This window comes from Ochotona princeps, chromosome 6 (genome assembly GCF_030435755.1).
Source record: "Ochotona princeps isolate mOchPri1 chromosome 6, mOchPri1.hap1, whole genome shotgun sequence".
Lineage (NCBI taxonomy): Eukaryota > Metazoa > Chordata > Mammalia > Lagomorpha > Ochotonidae > Ochotona > Ochotona princeps.
In genome coordinates, this window is record NC_080837.1 from 33,587,736 (window position 1) to 33,612,773 (window position 25,038).

Sequence of the window (25,038 nt, forward strand, 5' to 3'; positions counted from 1 at the left end):
TGCTTTTATGAGCTTTCATCATACTAATTAAATTAAAGGCAAATGTTTATCTTTGAATAACAGAAGATAACTACTCAACTAACTGCATCTTAACTGTATCTTCTCTCCTAGAAAGTAAAGAATTGGGAGGATGCTTTTGGGCAGTGATTAACACACCCCTTGGAATGCCTATATTCTGTATCAGAGTGCTTGGGCTCAAGTTCCACCTGCCCTTTCAATACAGCTTCCTGCTAATACAAACCCAAGAAGGCAGCCATAACGGTTCAAAGTACTCAAGGCCCTATCACCCAGGTTGAAGACTCAGTTGAATTCTGGGCCTCTGGCTTTGGCCTGGCCAGTCCTAGTTGTTGTCAGTGCTGGAGAATGTGCCGGAAGAGGGAAGGTCTCTCAATATCTCTCTTTCTCCTTACCTCCCGGACTCTCCCAAAACCACTTCAAAAAAAGTTAATACATTTGAAATATTGCTCACAGAATCTGACATTGCCCAGTTATATCTCAGTAGGAATTGAAATTACAGACTTGAACATAGAGAGGAATACTCTGGGGCAGAGGGGCACTTTCTGGTATCACAAAGATCACGATGACCATCCTGGGCTATGCTTGAGAGGCACGTTCAGGTGCCATCTGTTCAACCCTGACAGGTGGAGTCACAAGCTCCCGATGGGTAGAAGGCTTGAAAAGGGATAAGGCACTGATCCTTTAGGCAATGCAAAAATCTCTGGCATGCTAGTACCTACCGCATGCTCTTGGAAAACTCAATTATTTATATGAGTATATGAACATCATTTTGTTTTGATTAGATTTCACTTCAGTTTAAATATTGTTAAAACCACAAGGGAGCAAAGAAGCAGTCTCCTGAAATAAACGAGTCAGTCTCAGTTTTATTTTTCACGCTTGCAAGCCAGGATTATCGGCAAATCTTATCAGTCAGGCGGCAAATTACCAAGAACTACATTAAAAATGTGTATAGTCATTTTCATTTTTGAAAGATTCAAGACTATAAATAATTAAATGCATTAGACATATGTTATTTATGAGCTGAAATGACAGTTTTAATTTAGTTCTTCATTTAGCTGAGCCTGACGTATTGTGACTCGAAAGGAAAACACAGGAAATATCTAAAAATGACATCTTTTGGAGCCTGCAGTGACCATAGGTGCAAATCAGAGCCTGGTTATTTTCACTTCCCTTCAAGGCCTGTCAAGACACAGTTTTCATTTGTGACCTTGCGTTGTCCGTCCTCAGGAATTCTGATTGGCTGACAGATCAGCCCCACATCTGCTAGTTTCACATGGTAAATCAGGCTGTTAGAAGGAGATAGGAACACACTGCCAATTAATTATATATGCGGGACTAAGTCACTAGATCAGAGCTACAGACCACTTCAGGAAAATGCCAAAGAATTCAAACTGCCTGCCCTTTCCTTTTTCCATGTTACAGAAGGGTGTTGTTCCGGCTTCCCAAAGATGTGTGAAACCTCACAGAATATGGAAAGGAAGTGGCAAGAAAGACTCAGGAGTCATGATTTGGAAGCCAAGGGATGTTTATGAATAATTAAAATGCACTGCAGTCACTAATGGAAGTCAGAAAATGAAGGAATCAGCTTGGGAAATGTGGGTGCCCTCCGCACACAGTTCCAGCGTCCCATGCATCAGCCCCATGCCTTCTCAAGAGATGCCATTAAGCTCCTAGCTCAGGGGAAGTGCCATTTCTTGCAGCTTGGGGTATCTGGAACTGGGATGAATGCTCAAGTGACCTTCAGTTCCCTTAGTGGGGAATCATGCGGCCTTGGCCCATGTCAGGTTGCTGGAGATGCTACAGGTACATCATCTAAACATAAACTACTGAGATGTGCCACTTGCTGGAGTATGTTAGGTGCTGGCTATTGTCTATAGAGTAAAAGTTGTTGTGATGTTTAATGTTTGGCAATTGATTTTGACACGTAGGTTTGTTTGTTTATTTGTAGTTAATATTTAAATAATTTACCTTATGAATTTTTGTTTGCACTAGGATTCCTGAGAAAAATGGACCAGGGCAGAATCAGGTAACTTCTGAACCAAATGTCTCTTATGATCATTTGCAACCACATTCTATTTGGCGAAACAAGGAGAGACATGTTGTGGGTGCCACCTCCTCGTCCCCTACACACATACCCCATATACAAAACATAAGATGGAGCAAATCTATGCATTTCAGTAGACTCTGTGTGTATGAAGTACTGAATCCCATTACTCCCCAACCCTGTATTTTTCTAATCCCCCAGCTGGGGTCCCTGCCCTCACTCTCAGGCACTGCTGCTGAGCCTGTGAGAAATACAGAGACCAAGGAAAGGGTCACATCTGTGGAGCTTGGGAGTACTCTTGCCACATCTGGGTTCCAGCTTGGTGTGAGAATTCCTTATCTTTTACAACCCCAAATTTTCCACATCTGCTAGTGTCCACATCGTCCCCTGAGCTCCCAAATCCTTGCTTTCATCTCTTCTAGCTCCTCTGGGAGCTGGAACCAAACTTACCTTGACTTTCCCCTGTAATCAGGGTCCTGCGATTTAAAGCAATTGCCAATGATGAGGTCAGACTCTGTGATGTGGCCAGGCTAGAGCCTGACGTCACTGTCCTGAGGCTCCCCAGACATTATCCTCAGACAACCAAGCAGGGCAGTGAGCAGTCTACTCTGCTGGCACCCCCAGACTCTATGCTCTGCCCTACACCCTGTCCATGGCTTCTCCCCATTGGACTCACACCCAACAGCATTCCAGATCTGATAAGCAGGCCTTTGCTTTTCCCTCAGCTCCATCCAACAAGCCTGACTGACAGCTTTTCAGGGCTTTCTGACTTTTCCAGCAGCTAATCCGGCTCCTCACCCGGCTCTGTATTCCCTGCTCAAATTAATCCAGGCAGGAGCTGATTCAGCTTGTAATGTGAGGTTAATTACAGAAGTGCTCACATTCCTAAATAACAGTAAGCTTCTCAATTTAAAAAATCCAAATTAAACTAAAACCAGAAGAAAGCCATTCCTGGTGACAAACACAATCCCAATTCCTGACTCTGTCTTTTCAGTAGGATCAGATTCGAGGATGTACAATAGGCACGATTGTAAGGAGCCTTCCCTCAAAAGAGCCCTGTGTTTGGTTTAATGCCCTGCTGAGAAATTTTTAATTGCATTTTTAAAATGCATTTTCTGTAAATGAAGTCTACTGAGACCATGAACCGCACACATGAGCGCAGGCCATGCGCTCAACATGTGTGTTCCCTGTAGATCCCCCTGTGTTCTGATACAAAGTACATTCTCCACGCCCCATGAGCACAGAATTCCCAGGAACCCATGAAGTGTCAGCAAGAATCAAAGTGAGAACATGATGAGAATGTTACATCCACCACCAAGGATGCAGGCAGCTGACAGCCCCGAGAGGCCATACTTTCCCTTCAAACCAGAACTTGATTTATACACAGAAAGAAGATAACAGTACTCAAAAAAATATAAATATCCAAGGCACCCCATCAGATTCTTGTGTCACAATCCATTACTCCCAACCACTGCAACTGCAAATGATATTGTAAAAGGAAAAAAAAGCTATAGGATAACCCATGCTTCCTTCCCTTCCTCCTCAGTAATGCAGAGGTAGAGCCTGTCAATAAAATATGTACAAATCAAGAAGTGAAATACAAAGAGTTGTGTTAGTTGTGTGCAGTTTCCCCACTATTCTTGTAAGAACAGAATACAAACGCATACACCAGAAAGCTTAAATTGTGTCATTTCACTGATTTTGCCTGTGAATTGAGGGCTCTGATGTTTGCATGGCACCCTATTAAGATAGACAGTAAGAGTTGTGATAATAATTTAAAATTTCAATTTTTCTTCCCTTAGAAACACATTAAACAGCAAATAAATATTGTCATGGCAAGCTGTAACAAAGATCATGGAAGAAAGGGAAGTTTTATGATTAAGTACTTTGAACATGACTTTTTCCTGTGTTTTTGAAGACAAGCCCAATATTTTTATTTTGCATCAGACCCCATAAGTGATATCATTGGGAAACAGGATAGTTGGGCAAGCAGGGACTAAACAGCGTCATGTAACCCAGACTGGCAACAGGATGGTCCAGGGCAGCCGCCTTCTCTAAGCCTGTTCGTCCATCTGTGTCTGCATCTTGGAGCTGTGGCTCCACTCCCAGTGGGTTCATAGCCCTGGCCTGATAAATTCACCTTCAGTCCCCACAGGCCTGACTCCGGTGTGTCACTGTCTCAGTCTCCATGTCCTAATTCTCAGACCACACCACTTTTCCATCTCCATCCTATTCACTGGAGTATTCTTGCTCACCTGCCCAATGCCTTGCTCTTCAAGATATTCCATCTTGCCAACCTCACTCTGAAGCTGGGCCTCACTCAACAGCCCTGTGTTACCCTCAGAATCCAAGCAGCAGGCCCACCCGTGGGCTATGTGAAGACACAGGTCTCTTGTCACCATGAATACACCACTTAATACTGTCTCTATCAAACTGCTAACCCTCATGGATAAGTAAAAGGCATAAGGATGAGAAAGGGAGGCTGGTTGGGGCTAATAGTCATGGCAGAGATAGCAGCATTGCCTGAAAGAAGTCTCATAAACTCCCCAACATTACCCAGTTCTCTTTGAAACAACCAAAGTCCCGTCACTCAAGACAGCTTACAGTAGAGGTTTTCCACTTCAGTCCATGGCCCCCTCAGACGTTTTACAACACTAAGAGTCCCACTCTTGAGTTCTGATTAAATGCATCCGGCGTTAGGGACCATCACTAGTATGTTTCACAACTCTGTCAAAGGATTCCAGTGCATGTCCCACACCAAAAATCAAGCACAAATATAAGGAGCTGAGCTGGGGTAGAGCAGCAGAGCTGGGACTAGAAGACAGGATTGATACAGTCGCCCCCAGAACAGGACTGGTTTCCACCACAACGTAGCCCTGTGTGAGTAGTCAAGACATAGAGCCTCACTCTGCCCATGCAGAACAGCAATAGTTACACCTAGTCTTGCTTCAGGTGAGAGAAATAAGATTAGAACAATACCTTTCTCACAGTTGCCTAGTGACTTGGAATTTCTATCCTCCTTTCACAGTTATAGACCCTAAGCCAAGCAAAGTCACATAGGATAGAAATGGAGCTGTGGAAAGCAGGTGAACAAACACAGGTGATGTGGTTGGTGTCATGAGGACATGCCAGCTCTAAGGAATTCTCCAGCAGGACCAATATCTAGTCAAACGATCATGTTGTTAAGATGCAAACCCAAATTGATTAGCAATACTCTCAATGATTCCTTTTTCCCATTTTATATATTCACTTATGTGGTCTTAGAAAGGTTCTATCAAAGCCTAATAGTCTCATCACTGAATGAAGTGTCCCTTCATCTAAATCAGCCTAGCTGAGGACTTGGAGGAAACCAGACACAAAGATGATTGTCTTCTGCCTTGTCTCTGGGTTCGTACTTCCGTTTCTCTTTCCTCCACCCCCTCCACTTTCCACTCACTCTGCTCAGTTTCATCTACTCCGAGTAGCTCACATTAGGACAGACTTTTCTTCAGGTGTCTAGTCCCATTTGTCGGCTAGCTCTGCTACTAAGTGACCGGCAAGGATGACTTGGCCACCTCCCAAGCGATCCTATCCCTCAGGCTTTGCACAGTCCCCCTTGGGATTCTGTCTACACAGCACCAAAGTTTATCACCAGCACCTATTTTTTCCTTGAGAATAATTCTTTTCCAGTCTTCTTATAATATCCCATTTGCTCTCCAAAGAAAGGTTGGTCATTTCCTCTTATCCTGTTCTGACTATTGCTGTGTCTGTGCAAGGCAGACAGCTTTTCTCAAGGGTCTCACACATCACTTGTAGCTGAGCCATCCCACAAGGCTACCTCACACAAGTAGCTGCAGATCTTGGTGCTCCTGGCTCTTATCCAGCAGTTACTGTCAGATCTGACCACTGGCTACCTCTGAAGTTGGTGACAAGTGGAGTTGGGCTGTCAGCCCAGAGAGAGCTGTCAGGGGCATGAAACAGACCTCAGACAGGCTTGGACTTGAACTGTTCACATGGCCAGGAGTCCTTCACTCCCAGAGGAACTGCATCCCTCATCAGCCCAGACTGTCCTTACAGGGAAAAGCAGCCAGCAGCTCATGCCCTTGTATGCCTGCCATTGAGTGTGCAAAATATTGCTAGCAGAAAAGGCCATGTGAAGGTGTGTGTTTTTCTTGCTATACCATTCTTCTAATTTACAAACATATACACCTCAGACTCACACACTCTGTATTTTGTTCTTTAAAATTTACTTCAATTTCCATTCCCTTCCTTTCTCATCTCCTTTTTTCTTTTAGAAATAATCACTGTTTTTTAAGAGAAGTTATCCACATACACTCTTAATTTTGAAACTAAGTGGTGAAAGGATGGTCTCCCAATGAAACTGTTGAATTTATCTAGACAATCAGATGCTGGACTCTCCACATGGTCCATGCCCGCAATGAAGGATGACTGGTTATGAACTGTACTACTGTAACAATATGGAGGAATTCAGTATGGGGGAAGGGCTTGGGGAGGGGTTGAGGGAATCCCAGAGCCTATAAAACTGTGTCATAAAATGAAATTAAAAAAAAAAAAAAAGAAGTGGTGAAAAACCTTAAGATCATTAACTTGCAGATGCTGAGAAAAATAAAAGCACTTATCTCTATCAAGATTCACTCTTAATAAAATAAATTTGAGGGTTGGCATTGTGGCGTAGCCAGTTAAGCCACTGTCTGAGATGCCAGCCTCTCATATCAGAGCATGTGTTCAAGCTCCCAATCCTGTTCCCTGTTAACGTACTGGGTAAAGCAGCAATAACAGTGCAAGCACATGGACTCCTGTCACTCATGTGGGAGACCCAGATGGAGCTCCTGGCTCCTGACTTTGGCCTGGTTCAGCACCAGTTGTGGGAATTTAGGGAGAGAACCAGCAGACATAAGATCTCTATTTCTCCATTTCCCTCTGTCTTTATAAAATCTTATTTTTAGAGTAGTTTTAAATGCACACACACACACACACCAAAAAAAAAAAAAAAAAAACAGAGAGGAAAGTGTGGAGTCAGTATTCCCCACATGCCTTCTAAACCCCACATATCAACATCCCACACAGGTGGTACTTTAGCTACAATTTATGTAGGTATATGAACACATCATTGCCACCCAATGTCCACACTCACCTTAGAAGTCAGTCTTGGTGTTACGCATTAAACAGGTTTGGGCAAATGTGTAACGCCATTTATCCACCACTTACAAATTACACAGAGTAGATTCACTACCTTTAAAGTCCTTTGTCTCTTCCTATTCATTCTTTCTCCTGCCCCTACTCCCTAACAACCACAAATTCTTTTATTGTCTCTATTGCTTTGCCTTTTTCAGAGCATACTGTGGTTGGATTGACACAGCACACAGGCTTTTTGGGTCAGCTTTTTCACTTAGTAATATGCGTTGAAGTTTTCCCATGGCCTTTCATGGACACACATGTAACATGTATACTTTCCAGGCACTGAGAGTTCTGGGTGTTGTTTCTGGGAGACCAGCATGGACTTTGGAGGCATGATATTTATGTTGTACGGCCCTAGAAAACCCCAAAGGTAAAACAGAGAAGGAAAAGAAGGGAAAACACAAAACTAAACGTCTTCACGATTTGTTAGAAAGATAAAATGTAGACAGAGTGGGCCAAAGTTCTCCAACAACTTAGTAGAGTCTCAGAAAAATAACAGGGAAACCTCTCCTAAAATTACTTATTAATTGTAAGGGGGTAATTAGTAATGTAGTGGAAAGCCTGATGGATGCCGCATTAACCAGGTGATCAACACTAATACCACAATCAGTAAGGTAAGCTGACATAAAATGCCTCTTGATGTGATACATTTTTATTATATTCCAACCTAAATTGCCCCCACTGAATCTAATTATAAAGCAAAATTGAGGGACATTCTACAGAATAGTTGGCCTAATACTCTTCCGAAATGTCACTGTCATAAAAGAACTGAGAGACTTAAAAGCAAAACTAATCCTAGATCAGTCGTGGAGCATAGAAAATGATGGCTATAAAGACATGACTGGGACATTTGGTGAAATTTGAATATGGAAAGCATATTAAATAACAGTATTATTTAAATTTTCTGCATCTTCTAATAACTGTGGTTATGTAAGAGAATACATTTGTTCTTGAGAAATCTATGATGAAATATTCAAAGGCAAAGAAGCATCACGTCTGTAGCTATCAGAAGGTTTAGAGAAACTAATCACTTTATAGACAGGTAGATTGAAAGATGGTTCTAGCCCATGAGACAAGATGCATGATTGTTGCAACTTTTCTGCATGTTTGAAATTATTTGAGGGCCCAGTGTGATGGCCTAGCGGCTTAAGTCCTCGCCTTGAACACACCGGGATCCCATATGGGCACTGGTTCTACTCCCGGCAGCTCCACTTCCCATCCAGCTCCCTGCTTGTGGCCTGGGAAGGCAGTTGAGGACAGTCCAGAGCCTTGGGACCCTGCACCCATGTGGGAGACCTGGAGGAAGTTCCTCGCTCCTGGCTCCGAATCAGCGCAGCATCGGCCGTTGTGGCTCACTTGGGAGTGAATCATCGGACGGAAGATCTTCCTCTCTGTCTCTCCTCCTCTCTGAACATCTGACTTTCCAATAAAAATTTAAAAAAATAAATCTTTAAAATAAATTATTTTAATAACTATGTCATAACCCTTAAATTCCAATGTATCCACTATATCTCCAGTCTGAAGGTTTGCAATATCATCCCACCTAATCTCCTTTGTTCATTCTATTCCTTCTCCAACTTGTCTATTAAATTCCACTTCTGTTCATGGCCTAGGAAAGCAGTAGAGGATGACCTAATGCCTTGGGACCCTGCACCCATGTGGAACCAAAATCTCCTGGCTCCTGGCTTCAGATTGGCTCAGCTCCAGCCATTGCAGCCATATGGAGTAGGTGAACCAGCAGATAGAAGCTCTTTCTCTCTGTCTCTCCTCTTTGTAAATCTGATCTTCCTTTCCAATAGAACTAAATAAATCTTTTTAAAAAATCCTTCGTACTGCCTCCACCCCACCATAGACCAGCCCCAGGAAAAATGTATTATGTATGTGTCCTGAACCAAAGTAATTGAACTATTTTTATTTTTATCCAAAACTGCCTTAGGACATTTAAAGGGACATCAATCACATCAAATCCAAAATAAATAGGCATTTGTTTCCATTGGAGTGACTCCACTTGGTAATATTCTCTGATGAACCTCTGTTTTACCCTAACAGAGTAATCCTACAGAAAAGCCAGCCTCACATACACACAAGGAGTGAGCAAACACAAAAACAAAACACTTTTAACCCTTAAAAAAAGATTTTTTCATTTTTTTTTTGGAAAACAGATTTACAGAGAAAAGGAGATACAAAGAGATAGATCTTCTGCCTGGTGGTTCACTCCCCAAGTGGCTACAATGGCTGGAGCTGAGCTAATCCACAGCCAGGAGCTTTTTCAGGTTTCTTATGTGAGTGCAGGGTCCCAAGGCTTTGGGCTATCTTCCACTGCTTTCTCAGGCCACAAGCAGGCAGCTGGATGAGAAGTGGAACAGCTAGAACACAAACCAGTGCCCATTTGGGATCTTGGTGTATGCAAGGTAGGGATTTAGCCACTGAGCCATCGCACTTTTGAATGCAGATGAGGTTTGTAACAAAAGTGTTAGAAAAGACCATTTAAGAGTCTGGCATGGTAGCCTAGTGGCTAAAGTCCTTGCCTTGCAAGCGCCCAGATCCCATAGAGTGCCAGTTGTTATTCTGGCTTTTCCCGTCGCAGCTCCCTGTTTATGGCCTAGGAAAGCAGTCAAGGTCGGCCCAAAGCCTTGGGAGACCCCGAAGAAACTCCTGGCTTCTGACTTTGGATCGGCTCAGCTCTGGCCATCGCAGCTACCTGGGGAGTGAATTAGCAGATGGAAGATTTTCTTTGTAACTCCTTCTTTCTGTAAATCTGACTTTCCAATAAAAATAAAATAAATTTTAAAAAGAAAGGAAGGAAGGACTGTTTAAACATCAGACAAGAGACTGGAGTCCAAGTGTTGCCAAAACAAGAACTAATTGTATATGTGACATTTGGCATATTACTTAACCTTTCTTCATTTGGCAAAAATAAAAAATCGAATAATCCAATCCTAACAACTCTCAAAAGCTCCAACCCCTTCCCAGGAGAAGTGATTCTCACATGCACCCCCTTAGGGCCCAAGGTCAAAAGAGGTTCTAGGCTCTCTTTTCACACATCTCCAGCATATCATAGGACCCTGGCTGGCCAATAAGCTCTGTCATGCCTTTAAATTCCCACAGTAACTAAAGGCACTTTTGCTGAGGTCAGATTATCCAGGATCCATGTGTTCACCCGGACATTTTTAAGTCACTTAATTGGAATGCAGACGGACAGTCCAGATTCTCCCTCCTTTACAGAGACAGACACTGGGTGAGGCATGGGCTGCTGAGATATTCCTGTGGAGGGCATGCTTTGAAAATGTTTTCGCAATCACATCACTCCCAGCAGTCTCCCACATAAAATGCTTGATAGCTGACAATTTAACACATCCAACCAGAAACAAATCATCATCGTTAAGCATCACTGATAGGCCATCCACTAAGCAGATGTGTGAGAATTTGTGTTGTAATTACCTACAGAAGGGTTGCCAGCAGTTACTGCCCCAGAACAGTTTTTCAGGCACATAGGAGTATTTTCTATCTATCATCTATTATGCCGGAAATCAAAGGTACTTTGGCAGCAGCGTGAGCAATCCCTCTCTCTGTAATAACCTAGTTGGTATCCTGAGTCTCAAGCTAATACTTACTCTCATTACTTTTACATCCTAAATTTTCACTGTTCATCTTTGATTATTACTGTATTTCTAGCCATCAAAGCTTCAGAGTAGGTATTAAATGGCCCACTGCCTCTGTCTCACCACCACCACCACCCCCCAAAAAACAAGAATAAACACATTTGATGACCAGCAGACAGACACCTTCCTGACCGTATGGAATCCTTAGGATGGAATAAGACACATTAATCATCCATGGCAACTGAACAAATTCCTCTTCAACCCTCACTACATTCCTATCCTTTCCCCAACCCTATCAGTGTTGCCTACTGCCTATGCCTACCTCAGTTGAGCTAGAGGAATTATAGTGCAACGCTATTCCACTGCTGCAGACAAAGTGCTGGGAGAAGACAGTGCATACTTATAAGCAAAAAGCAAAAAGTTCCACCTTCTTCCCCCTGCCCTGAATGCCTCTGCCGCATCATGGGGGAGTCTCCAATGTGGCAACACTGACCCATGCCAGGAATTTGTGGAAGACTAATAATGTAGGCTTGGCAGTTGTTGAATTCTCAAACTGGAAACATTCTGTTTTCTAGGTAATTTTTTAATATCTTTGTTTTTGTTGCTGACTTGATTTGTGCAGATTTAAATTTCTCCTTCCTTTACTCTGACTTTATTTTACAATCTCTCTAAATTCAATCTTCTTTCTTTTATTTGCTTTTTAAAATTTTTCTCTTAATCCTCTTTGTTAAGGTATTAACACTTAAAAGAGTGTTCTTAATTCCTTAATCTTGTACTTAAACCTTAAGCCCATCTACTTTTATGTTTTCAACATTTTCCCCATGGATTTTAGTCTGTTATCTCTTTAATCTTTCGTCTCTTTTGCTTTGATGTATTCAACCTTTTACCTTGTTGATTTATATAATCCTTTATCTTAAATCTTATTCATTATCTTGTCATTACTTTTTTATTCTACTGTTCAACTTCAATCTGATTTTAGTTTGCTTTCTACTCCTCCCATGTTCTCTGAGTGATTCCTTTGTCTTGAATCTTATTTATCTCTTCTATTATTCCATATCTCAGTCTCCTTTCTGCATTGGATTTTTTATTCTCTAACTGTAATATTCACTCTTCTTTTAGCTTTCTCTTATCAAGTTTCAATGTTTTCGTTCTAATATTTCCTTCACCTTCTGCCCTGCTTCTGTTATTTAATGTGATTCCTCTCCTTTCTCTCTTCTACATTTTTATTTAAAAATAACCAGCAGGAGCTGGCATTGTGGCATATAAGGCTGAGCCTCCACCTGCGGCACCAGCATCCTAAATGTGTACCAGTTTGAAACCTGCTGCTCTACTTCCAATCCAGCTCCCTAATAATGTGCCTGAGACAATAGCAGAATATGACCCAAGTACTTTGGCCCCTGCACCCATGCAAGAGACCCAGAAAAAGCTCTTAGATTTGGGTTGGCTCAGCTCTGGCTCTTGCAGTCATTTGGGGAGTGAATCAATGATGAAAGATTCTCTCTGTCTCTCTCTCCCCCTCTCTCTATAACTCTACCTTTCAAATAAATGACAAATAGACAAATCTGGATTTATAATGTTACTAGCAGGGGAGTAATAAGGAGAGAGAAATGTCATTTCTCTCAGGTGGGGACTGGAAATCACCTCCCAGGGTGTGTCCGTTCTGCGCTGCGCTCCCGCGGCCCCACACCTTACGGGGTAGTGGATCCTCAGTCCTTTTTCAGAAACCTTGAGAGAACTTTCATCACAAGGCTGGGAATGGTGTGGTGGGCACCATTATGGTATTATTCAAACAAATCCATACATTATTTAATTCACAGTTGAGGACTTAGCTTTGAATTGGGGCTACCCTCAGGCTGCACTGAAGCATACAAAAGCAACAGCCCAATGGGACCCCAACCATTAGGGCTGCTGAGGGTGAGGTTTGTCATGTTTTTAAGGGTCCCTGAGAGGCACATTTTCCCAGGCTGGGCATCAGAAACAGGAATGGAACACAGGTTCCTCCTTCTTACATAAACTATGTAAGTGTTCCTTGGTTGTTTTAAAGACAAGTCTGTGACCAAATTGCAGACACGCAGCCCAGGCCAGACTTGATAGCAGGTGCTGTGTTCATTCGCCTCCCTGTACCACTCTGTACCTACTCCTGCTTCATCCCACCTTTCTCTCACCTGCAATTCTCTACCCTGCATACCTCAGTCTATTTTGTGGTGTTCTGTGTATTTTGAAGCATCTAAGTCCTTCCTGAGTCAAGGCCAGTTTGACTTATTACCTATGTGCCCTGCAGCAAGATCGCTGCTCTCAGCCTACTTCATCTTCCTCATCCGTGAGATAGTGACGGCTGGATCTGATTGTGGGTAGTAAATGAGGTCGCTCATGGCAAGAGCTAGCACAGTGCCTGGCACTGGCCAAGGGCATAACAATTTGCAGCTAAAAACAAGAGAGAAGCCCTGCAAACTAACTGGAATGGTCAAACAAGCAGAACAAATGGCTATATGAATGCAAAGAGACAGATGGTATTTTGCAAAGTTGGTGGCATCAAGAAGTTTCCATCCCATATGCCCTTCTGCAAAATCAGCCAGCCACCCTACCACCATGGGGTGGTGTCTCCACTCCCCTGCATCTGGGTTAGCCCTGTGACTTCTTGGCCAACAGAACCCAGCAGAAGTGACTGAGTTCTGGGCACAGCCTTTCCCTTTTGTGCATTTTTTGCTTCCTACATTTAGGCAACCAGCCACCATTTAAACACACAACCATGTTCAGACCAACAATACATGGAGAGGTGCTAGCAGATGAGAATTCACGTGGAGAGAGGAAAAGAGGCCCCGGGAGGCAGGCAGACATGTGCGTGAAGAAGCCCCAACTGATACACGTTCAAGTTCTTCCCCAATTTCTGACCTGAAAAATCATGATCAGAAAAAAATGATGAATTTATGTCACTAGGTTTGGGGACAATTTGTCATACAACAATAGATGACAGAAACGGGATGTTCTATGCCAACTATGTAACCTTGTTAAATCTTTAACCCAAGCCTTCAAAATGAGTAGAAACCAATTAAATATGTTGTTTTGGAGACATCCATTTTGCACAGTGAGCAAGATGCTACTTGGGATGCCCACAACCCATATCTGAGTGCAGGTTCAAGTTCTGCTTCTGCTACTGATACCAGCTCCCTATAATTCACTTAACGGGAGGCAGCATGTAGCAGCTTGAGTACGGGGGACTCGCCACCAAAATGGGAGCTAAAGATCCAGTTCCTGAATCATGGCTTTGGCTGAGCTCAGTTCTGAACATTGTAGGCATCTGAGGAGGGAACCAGCAGATAAGAACTCTCCCTGTGTGTCTGTCTGTTGTCTGTGTGTTTATGTGTGTCTCTCTACCTCTAGGACTCTCAACTTGTATAAATTATAAATAAATAAATATACTGTTTTGGTAATATGCTAATAATAAGTTTTTAGGTGGGCAAAGACTAATAATCCCCTGACAAGTCCTAAATGCTGCATAGGACATTCTGTTCAAAGCTCATATTTTGGGTCCAATGTGATGGCTCAGTGGCTAAATCTCTGCCTTGCAAGTGCCAGGATTCTGTATTTGTACCGGTTCATGTCCTGGAGGTTTCATTTCCCATTCAACTTCCTGCTTATGCCCTGGAGACAGCAATGGAGTATGGTTCAGGCCTTGGGACCCTGGACACGCCTGGGAGACCTGGAAGAAGCTCTTGGCTCCTGGCTTCACATCAGTTCAGCACTGGCCATGGTGGCAGTTTGGGAAATGAACCAGCAGGTGGACAGTCTTTCTCTATAGATCTCCTCCTTTTTGTAAATCTGATCTGCCTTTCCAATGAAACTAAATAAATCTAATAAAGGACATGTGTCTGGTGAGTCAGGATTAAGTGTGGCATGCTGGTGTGTGCCCAGCCTTGTTGCAGAGTTTGGAGATACACAGCATGTGTATGACACACAGGCCCACACACTCACCAAAATTTATTCCAGGCTGCCATCACAGCTTCCACCAACAGCTTCTGTCATAGAAACAAAAAAATGATTCAGAAGACCCTCACACTCATGTTCACAAGCCTGGTACTATCTGAAAGTTTGGGCTAAGTGATAGAGACAGGACAAACTCCTTGCTCCTGTAGAAGTTGCACAGGAATTTCTTGGCGCTGCTTCCTCCTCACCCTCAGCAGGCAGGTGCACGGTCCTTTCATCTCCATCCCCAGGAGAATGATCTTTATGGGCTAGATCACCCAAGCCCTTACTCTCTGGCTTCTTCATTAAATTGTTGAGAACTGGGCCCAGCACAATAGCGTAGTGGTTAAAATCCTCATCTTGCACATGCCAGGATCCCATATGGGCGCCTGTTCTAATCCCGGTGGCCCTGCTTCCCATCCGCCTCCCTGCTTGTGGCCTGGGAAAGCAGTCGTGGACGGCCCTGGGATCCTTGGGACCCTGCACCCGTATGGGAGACCCAGAAGAGCTCCTGGCTCCTAGCTTCAGATTGGCTCAGCTCCAGCTGTTGCGGCCACTTGGGGAGTGAACCATTAGACGGATGATCTTCCTCTCTGTCTCTCCTCCTCTTTGTATATCCGCCTTTCCAATAAAAATAAATAAATCTTAAAAACGAAATTGTTGAGAACTTACTTAAATGCTATCCAGTAAGCGAGGGTCACACGCCAGAAGGCACCAGTATACCACACAGTGGGAAGAGGGAAGGGTCAGGGTGTTGGTTCTCCCACCTCTCTCCCTGCTTCACTGGATTCAGTTCTATCCACAGTTTGATTTTGCCCCCCAAAGACCACAATTCCTATAGAGGGACCCCTCTTCTGGTTCTTCCCACATTCTGGTAACACTGTTCCTGCCACCTGCAGTTCAGGGATTTTCTAGCACCAGGGCACTTTGCCATCCCAGGGGCTCCCTGGCTCCTGGCCTCACCTCTATCAGTAGCATCTGCAACAAATTCCCCACAGTTTCACTCTGAGTGTGCTACTGATTACAAACCAGGCCCTGATTGATACATTCTCATTCCAAACACTCAGCCTCACTGGGACATTTATACGACTCACATTCTAATTCAACCTTGAAAGATATAGCCAGCACATCCATAATGGGCTTTGAAATCTACTGACCACTCAGTCACCAATTTGGTCACAGCCCCAAAACCCAGAACTCAATCATATAGAGAAATGAACCCTGAGTCATTGTTGATTATGCAAAAAGACAACTACAGTGGGTCTCACTTCATATACTAATACACATCAGTGGGAAAAGGCTGTATAAAACATTAAATTGAAAAAAAGTGTGCAACTACATCTGGGCTGTACATGAATGAGTTCTGTGATCAATTGTGATCAATTAGCAATATCTGCACAGGATGGGAGCAGCACACTGTAACGCATGTGCCATTATGGTTTTCGTATCACAGCTGTATCATGTATGTCACTGATGAATTCCACAACACCTTTGAAAACCATGAGTTACTATAAGAAGACCCATAATAAGTCTTTTTTTAGGATGTATTTATTTTTCTTGGAAAGGCAGATTTACAGAGAGGATAGAAAGATCTTCTATCTACTGGTTCACTCCCCACGTGGCTGCAATGGTCTGAGCCAGACCAATCCAAAGCCAGGAGCCAGGAGCTTCTTCCAGATCTCCCACATAGGGTCAGGGTTCCAAGGGTTCCAAGGCTTTGGGTTATCCTCTACTGCTTTCCCAGGCCACAAGCTGGGAGCTGGATAAGAAGTGGAACAACTGGGACACAAACCGGTGCCCTTAAGGGACCCCGGTGTACAAAAGGCAAGGATTTAACCACTGGACCTTCACGCAGGCCCAATCCATAAATCTTGCTCTTTGTGTAAATTCTGCACTTGTGTAAATATATTTCCATGAGTCAGAGTCTTTTTACATTTACTTTTTATTATTGTTACTATCATTTTACAATACAGTCTCTGAAGTTGCTTAAATAATCAGGGAATAGGTGGACCTGAGGCTTTTGAACTTTTACCCATCTATGAAAGGGTCTGGCTCCATCACGCTAAACTTGAAACTACAAAAGCTTCAAAATCTCATAAAGTCAGTATTGATTTTAACAACTAAGAGGGTGGATTTTTAAGCTTTATTTAACAGCAGAATTCATTTAGAGACCTGCACTGCCTTCAGTCCAACCTCAAATGTCTCAGATTTCTGCCAGCTCTGCAGGGTTTGGTTCGAACACTATGAAGAAACACCCTATGTCCTTTCGGACTCTATTCAATTGTAGCTGTTCCATACTGAAATCAATTAATCCAATTCTTTCTATCTCCACAGTTACAGTGTGAGCCAACCCCAACCGTTCATCCAGACAGAAGACATCCATTGCTAAAGGAATATTTGTCCCACAGAATGGCAGAACCAAATGATCAGGCACTTAGGTTTTGTTCTCAAAAGACAAAGTCCAGGGCCTGGCATGATGACTTAATAGTTAAATCCTCACCTTGTACGTGTGGGGATCCCATGTGGGCAGCAGTTTGGGTTCCAGCTGATCTACTTCTCATCCAGCTGCCTGCTTGTGGCCTGAGAAACAGTGGAGGATGGCCCAAAGCCCTGGGATCCTGCATCCATATAGGAGACCCAGAGGCAGTGCCTGGCTCCTGGTTTTGGATCAGCTCAGCTCCAACCATATCAGCTGCTTGGGGAGTGAAGCAGAGAATGGAAGATCTATCTCTTTCTCTCCTTCTCTCTGTAAATCTGCTTTCCAAGAAAATAAATAAATCTTTTTAAAAAAAAAGTAGAAGAAGAGACAAGAAAAAAGGAAAGAAGAAAAGGAACGGAAAAAGTGAAAGGAATGGAAGGAAAAAGAAAAAAAAAGTGAAAAGGAAATATCCAAGGCCTGGCAAAATGGCTCAATCCTCTGCTTGTATGTGTTAGGATCCAATACTGGGGCTGGTTCGTGTTCTGGCTGCTTCACTTCCCATCTAGCTCCCTGCTGGTGGCCTGGGAAATCAGTGGAGGACAGCCCAAAGCCTTAGGATCCTGCAACTGTGTGGGAGACACAGAAGAAACTCCTGGCTCCAGCTCAGCCCCAGCCACTTAGGGAGTGAACCAGCAAATGGAAGATTTTTCTCTCCTTTTGTCTGTAAATCTGTCTTTCCAATAGAAATAAAAGACAAGGTCCAGTTTCAATTGATCCACCATTAGGTTATACCACAGCAAAAAATCTAATTAAAAATATCTGTGTCCTGGCATCAAAAGAAATGTTTGGGTTGGTCCTCCTTGCCCCACCTTTTAGCAGCATCATCTAGATTACACTGCTAAAAGTTCAATTAAGCAGAAAGATAATAGAGAACTCATGCTTACTTTTAAATGTCTTAGCTTGTGTATCAGTGTTTTAGGGCCACCACAACAAAATACCACAGACTTGGTAGTCTAAATAGCATAAATTCATTTCTCACAGTTCTGGAAGCCAGAAGTCCAGGATCAAGATGTCAGCAGATTTGGTTTCTCCTGGGGCTTCTCTTCTCAGCTTGCAGGTGGTCCCCTACTGACCATATGCTTGCATAGAATCTTATCTAAGCACACACATCCCTAGTGTTTCCTCCTCCTGTAAGAACGCCTACTGCACTGAATTAAGCACCACTGTTTATCATCTCCTTTGACGTCCACTACCTCTTTAAAGGCTCTGCTTTTAGGGACTACGGCTTCAGCACCAGAATCTGAGGATATTGATGAGGGTGATATATTCAGACCTTTACTGCCTGGAAGCAAGAAGCACTGTTGCCATTCAAATTTTACTGCCAGGAACAAGTCATCAAATGAGAAGAGGAGCTGAAAGCTTGTTGCCACTGTGTGCCAGGAAGGGAAAGAAGAGCAGGTGTGAGTGAGGACTGACAACTCCACCTCACCACGTAAGGATAAACATGTGGTTGGACAGTTCTCCCTAACCCTAGGGGAGAGCAATGAGTGGAAAGTGTGGAGGGGAAGTGACAATGAGATCATATAGATATGCCCCCCCAACTGCAATTGCACCCTAGCAACAACCCCTACCACCAATGAGCTGACTGGAAGCTGAGTCAAGACTACAGTTGGTCCGGACTCCATCCCATTGCATTCTGTACTCCATACCACCAGAGCTTGGCAGCCAACCTGGTCACCCTTCCCCCCGACACTGGCTGGGACTTTTTATCAACAATAGCCAGCACATTTCCCTTAAGTACTGATGCCCACAGGAGCCCCAGACTCAGTCACTACCTGACCACTATGGTAGACACACACTTCTGTACACACTCACGTGCATTCCAAGCTTCTCAAAGATTCAAAGGCAGAGAATAGAGATGGTGATGAAGAGGGGGAGGAAAGAACCTTCATCCCCTTTTCTCACCTGTAGGATCAAATGAACCAGTTCAAGATAGCCAGGGCAAAAGTGAATTAACCTCATACATAAAGTGGCCCCACTTAACAGAAAAGCAAAGAGCCATCTACTGGTCACTAGTAAGAAAGAAAAAGGCATCATCTGAAAATAATAAACAGGAAAAAATAAAAGCAATCAAATTCTACTTTAATAACTTCTTTATAAAAATGTGACAGAAAGTGTGATCTCATTGCCTTCTAAGAAAATGTAAGAGACAGCCAAAGTCAGACATGGCTTCAGGAAGTGTGTTTAGGGAATTAGAATCATAATATGCTGGGAGGTTATCAAGTGCACTGTTCCAAAGTGCTCTTCAATTCTCTCCATTCTTCTGCATGTGTAAAATTCTATCAAAAGCAAAACACAGGTTCATTGAACGAAACTTGAAACCTGCAAGCTTCATTAAGGAATTTGAGATCCTGTGTCTCGACTGACAAATGACACTTGCGGCACCCAATTTCCCAATTTTCTCCTAGTTGGTGATCTGCAGGACCGAACCACAAAGCCCCTGCAGCCAGCACAAGACTGACTTTCCTGAGTGGCCACAAAGGTGACAGAAAAAGAGAGACAGACAGACAGACAGACTGACTGAAGGCTTGGAGACGTGGTGCAGATAATAAAGATCTCATTCCAGCAGGTGCCCCACTCACTTTAAAGAGCAATTTTGGATGTAGAAATGGTGCTATGTCAGCTAAACTATCAAGTGGTCTTGCTGCTTGCAAGAAAGCTGATGAGCAATGCCAGCCCAATTCCCCACCTCCCAGGGCCTCCACGTGACGCTGATGTAGTTTTCAGCTTCCAGATACAAAACCCAGCAAACACCCCCCAGGCAAAGGCCTGGAAGAAACACCTAAGGGTCATTTTCACAGCCTATGGGCATAATTCCAAAGCCCAGCCTGGGACATGATCCAGCCTATGGCAAATGCTAAATTTGAACACAGAATGGCTGACCTTCCGTTTAGGGTCAGAAATCGGCTAATCTGTTTCTCAGACTTGTTCCACGGAAGGAAGCTGAGCAAATAGATCAAGTTTAACTAAAAAGATGCCAGATGCTTTGCCTTCTCCAAACAGAAATCATTAAGGCCCACTGGCCACCATGCACTGGGTACACAGTGCCACCTAGAGCACTCTTGGTGCAATTATCAGAGCACTGGAAAGAAGTGTGGAATCCCAGAAGCAATCTAGGAGAGCACTTCCTCAGCTGCCTGCACAGGGCAGCAGGCATCTGACCTCGACGTTAAACCTGGCAAGTGGAAAAAGTGCAATGATGGTGAGAGGCTGTACGCATCGGCTATATGCCTGTCTGTTTTCCTTCATGTTTAGTTCAGGCTACATTACTGAATTCCAACACAGAGAATATTTTTTGCCCCTGAAGATCTGTTTTAGGAATTCTCCAGGGAGTAAAATCAATCAGCAGTAACTGTCGAGAGTGGCTGACATTGAAATATGATGTGAAACAGTCAATCACTTGCCACTGAAGAACCTGGATGTTTTCTGCTTTTGTGATTCTGCCTTAATGGCTTGGCTGGGGGCTGTGTGAACTCCAGGCCTGATAGTCTACATGACACCAGGCAGGACACCTGGCAGGTCACGTAGGCAGACCACTCCTCAAGAAGGAGGTACCTGGTGTTTGATAAGATTCACCGCCCTATAGCTCATCGATTTGTACTTTTTCAAAGTTGCTTGCTTCAAACCCACCAATACAAGCCTGCTAAATCATGACTGCATAATTAACACCCTAAAATGTATAAGAACTGGGGGGCTTGGGCTCTGGCTCTCTCTCTCTGGCTCGCGCTCTCTCCTTTTTGTCCCCCTGCGGATCCTACAGCAGCCCGGGCTGCAGCTGCCCCTCCCTCTCCAGCCATGCTGGGCTGAGGGAGGTGGCTGGGAGACCTAGGTTAACCTGAATAAACCACTGTTATGCCTTAGCACCGACTTCAGACTTGATGATTTCCTGGGGATTTCAAAATCTGGCACAACACCATCTCTGAAATTTAGAAAATAAAACCCTCAGCTTGCAGAACCTGGAGAAAGCGGCGGTGAGTGTCCTGGACAGGGTGGCCAGGATCATCGCATCAACCTGAGAGGTCACCCTGTCCCCCTATCTCTCAAGTTCACCTTCACAGATCCTGTGCTGGTTCAATTCAAACTGATCAGGTATATGGTACAGCGAGAGAAAAGACTCGAAGAGGAGGGAAATCCACACACATGGGATCAGCTCCTGCCCTCAGAAATGCACACCATTTACACTGCCACTGCCAGGGCTATGAATTCACCACTTCAACAGCATCACATCTCCTACTGAACTTCATTTGTTCAAGGATCACTGAATCTAAGATAATCAAGGAGGACTTCATGGAGAAGCAGGAATCTCGCTTCTTCAAAGTCAAGCTCAGAAGTCCACAGTGAACAGCATGCCAAGCAGAAGCAATGACATGAGCAAAGACAGGGAGGTAGGATAGTGTCAGATGAGTGTCTGTAAGTGAGCGCTCAGGCACACAGAGAGCACAGAAAGACACACACACTTGGACACCATTCCACTCTACCCCTTAGCCTGAATTCTTTCTCACACATTTATTATCTCCTGATTGATATGCATTTGTGTGATTGTTCTCTCTCTATGACAAGCCCCTTGAAAGCAGGGACTTTGCTTCATTTAAAGATTAGCTTCTAGGTAACAGGTGGGAGGAAGGAAGGATGTTGACAGAGAAAGATACCAGAAGAGGTACTCGAAACATCCAGCAAGACATGAGGAAGTCTCGGGAATTACATGCTTGAAAGAATGGCAATAAAATGTGGACAGCTTAAATGCCAGATGAGAAACTTAGTTTTATTTTTCCTGGGCTTTTTTAAAGCTGCCAACTTGGTCAAAAGATAGACTGTAACTATGCCAAGCTTTTAGAAAATTAATCTAGTGAGAGAAAAAAAAACCAGAATAATTTGAGAGGTAAGGAGCAGTTATCTTTAAATAAACAATGAAATGTAAAGAGTTATAATAATAAAGTAAAGGGTTATAATCACAGAATACAGTAGAAATCTGAGACCTTAAGCATATATCTCAGTGTTGTGGTAGAGCAAGTCAAGTCACCAGCTGCAATGCTGGCATCCCATATGGACACCCATGTCATGTCCCACCTGGTCCACCTGCGATCCAGTTCCCTGCTGATGTCACTGGGAGAGTACTGGAGAATAGCTCAAGTGCTTGGGCCCCTGCACCCATTTGGAAGACTTTGAAGAATAACTCCTGGATCTTTGATTTGTCCTGGCTATTCTTGGACAACTGCAGCATTTGTAGAATGAGCAAGCAGATGGAAGATCTCTCTCTCTCTATCGCCTCTTCCCCTCTCACTTGTCTCTCTCCCTCTCTGTGGCTGTGCCTTTCAAATAAGCAAAATAAATATTTTTAAAAGATAGAAACACAAGATGAGTCTGGAATATGGTTCGGTGTTATAAGGTAAGGAAGTACTCAAAGATTAACGAAGGGATGTCAAGAGGACTTTGAAGCAGGTAGCCCTAGCCAAAAATGAAAAACCTGAAGTTTAATACAAATAGGTGTATTAATGACAACCCATTGGATAAAATGAGAATCCATGAGACCTGGAGGATACAAAGCTCTTCCTTACCGTGAATGTCAACTAACAAGTGCAGATGGAATGACAGGAATAAGAAACCGTCCCCTCAGGATCCATCATAGAGGAAGCCATCACAGATCCCTGGGGCTGATGATGAGGAATCAGATGGTGGTGTAATGTCAACCTATCTCCCCACAAAACACATATTACTCATAATTGTGATTAATACTAATTGTATTAATATTAATTGTATAAATCAATGGTCACAGTTAGTGCTGCCTGGAAAAGAACTGGCCTCCTGAGCTCCTCGGAGTGATGCACAACCTCATCGCTGTGGAGTCCTGCCAGGAATGCCTGGCTTGCATCTAGCCATGTGGGTGCATCCAATAGGCCCGGATCAGCCTTCATATTGAAATGTCTCTGGCTTTCCAGGTCATTCCAGATGGGTGAATGCTGAGGACCTAGATCAGAATAAACTAACGAGACATGACAACTGAATTCAAAGTGTGATCTTGGACGGGGTTCTAGAATTGGAAGGAAGAAGAAAACGACTGGGACAGTTGGGTCTGCAGGTTTGCAAGTTGCCTGGAAATCTATCAGTGTCAACTTTTCTATTCCGAGGATTGCATGGCGATGATGTAGTAAAGTGCCTTTTCTTGGGAAAGATTCACTGGAGTGTTAAGAGGCGGTGGGGCATTTTGTCTAGAGCTTAGTTTTAAATTAGTTCATTTAAAAGAGTAACAGTAATGACTATGAATAATGATAAGGCTTTGATTTTTAATTACATAAGATGCTATCTGTAAAACACTTGGCTCGTGGTTGATCCTCAATACAAGTTAATTGTCTCCCAAGAAAGAAGAGACACATGCTAACTCTGTTTATCGCTGTGTCCAAAATGAAGACAGATATCACATAAACTCTTCAATGTATGCAGGGGAGGCCCTCATGACAACCAGGTCAGCTGGCCACCTACTCCCTAAACATCTGGAAAGCACTGATAATAATAACAAGCATTTAGCAACATACCAGTATAATGAGAGTTGCTTTTGGATTACAAAGAGTTCTGGAGTTCATTACCTCATTTGATTGCCCCATATACCTCTGGGAATTAGGCAGATTTCATTATTATTGCTGGTATGTTTGTATTATTATTAGTTATTATTTCTGAAGAAATGGCAGTTCAGAAACCACAGAGTAAAGCTAAATAAATTCTAGTTAAAATGATAGTTTACCTTTTCAGGGGTAGAATCAATACTGTACTTATAACTTGTGTACACACATATATACACAACTACAAACCCTCATATGCTATGGACCTCAAGGGCATCTCTCGGATCTTGCCAAAAAAAAAAGGGCCCAGATTATGGCCTCAGCCTCAGGGCAGCAAACTCAGCCTGACATTAGCTCTCCGGACTGCATGCTCTGGGGCCTCTGGTAGAAAGCAAAATATGGCTCTGGTGCCTACCTTCCCACCTTCACTCGGTCCTCCCTCTTCCTGCACATTTCTCTAATATAGCACACTTACTCAAGGCTGGCAGTTCTGAACTGAGGATTCAAGGAAGCATCCAGCCACCAGCAGGGTCACAGAGAAACCAAGAAAAGCAAGCTCACTGCAGCTATTTTTCTTGAAAGAACAAAGTTCTTGAACACAAGACATTGTACCAGGTTTTGTACAGAGCAATCAAGTCAGAGGAGTTACTGATATATGTGAAGAACAATCATTCATCCGTAGCTTCACTTGACTTATTTGCAGCCATATTCTCCCACCTAGAAGTTGAGGAGAAATCTTGTGCAAAGTAACCAGGTACTCGAACAGGTTTAAATTTAATTTCAGTTCTATGCTCACCACATGGCTTACCACACGTTAGCTGCTTCCCCAGGTCTCCATTTCCTCATTAGTAAAATGAACACAACATGTACATAAAACCATCCCTATCTATCTTATGATCAGCGAGTGTCATTGTTCAGAGACCAAACATTTTATCACCGATGTGTGCAGCTGGTTTTAATCTTGAACAACACTGCTCTGCCTGTTTTTATTGACTTAAATTTCTTCTTGTTGCATTTCCAGCCGCCCAGCTTTCCATATGTCCAGTCATGCTGCTTACACAGACGAGCACGCAAGATTTACTGACAAGTACTTACAGCTTTATCTGTCCTTCTGGCTTGCCTCACTGCCCTTGGTGCTAGGCCAGAGGTTAGCGAGAACAGCATAGGGCTCATCTGCCATCAGCACTCCTGACTCATCCA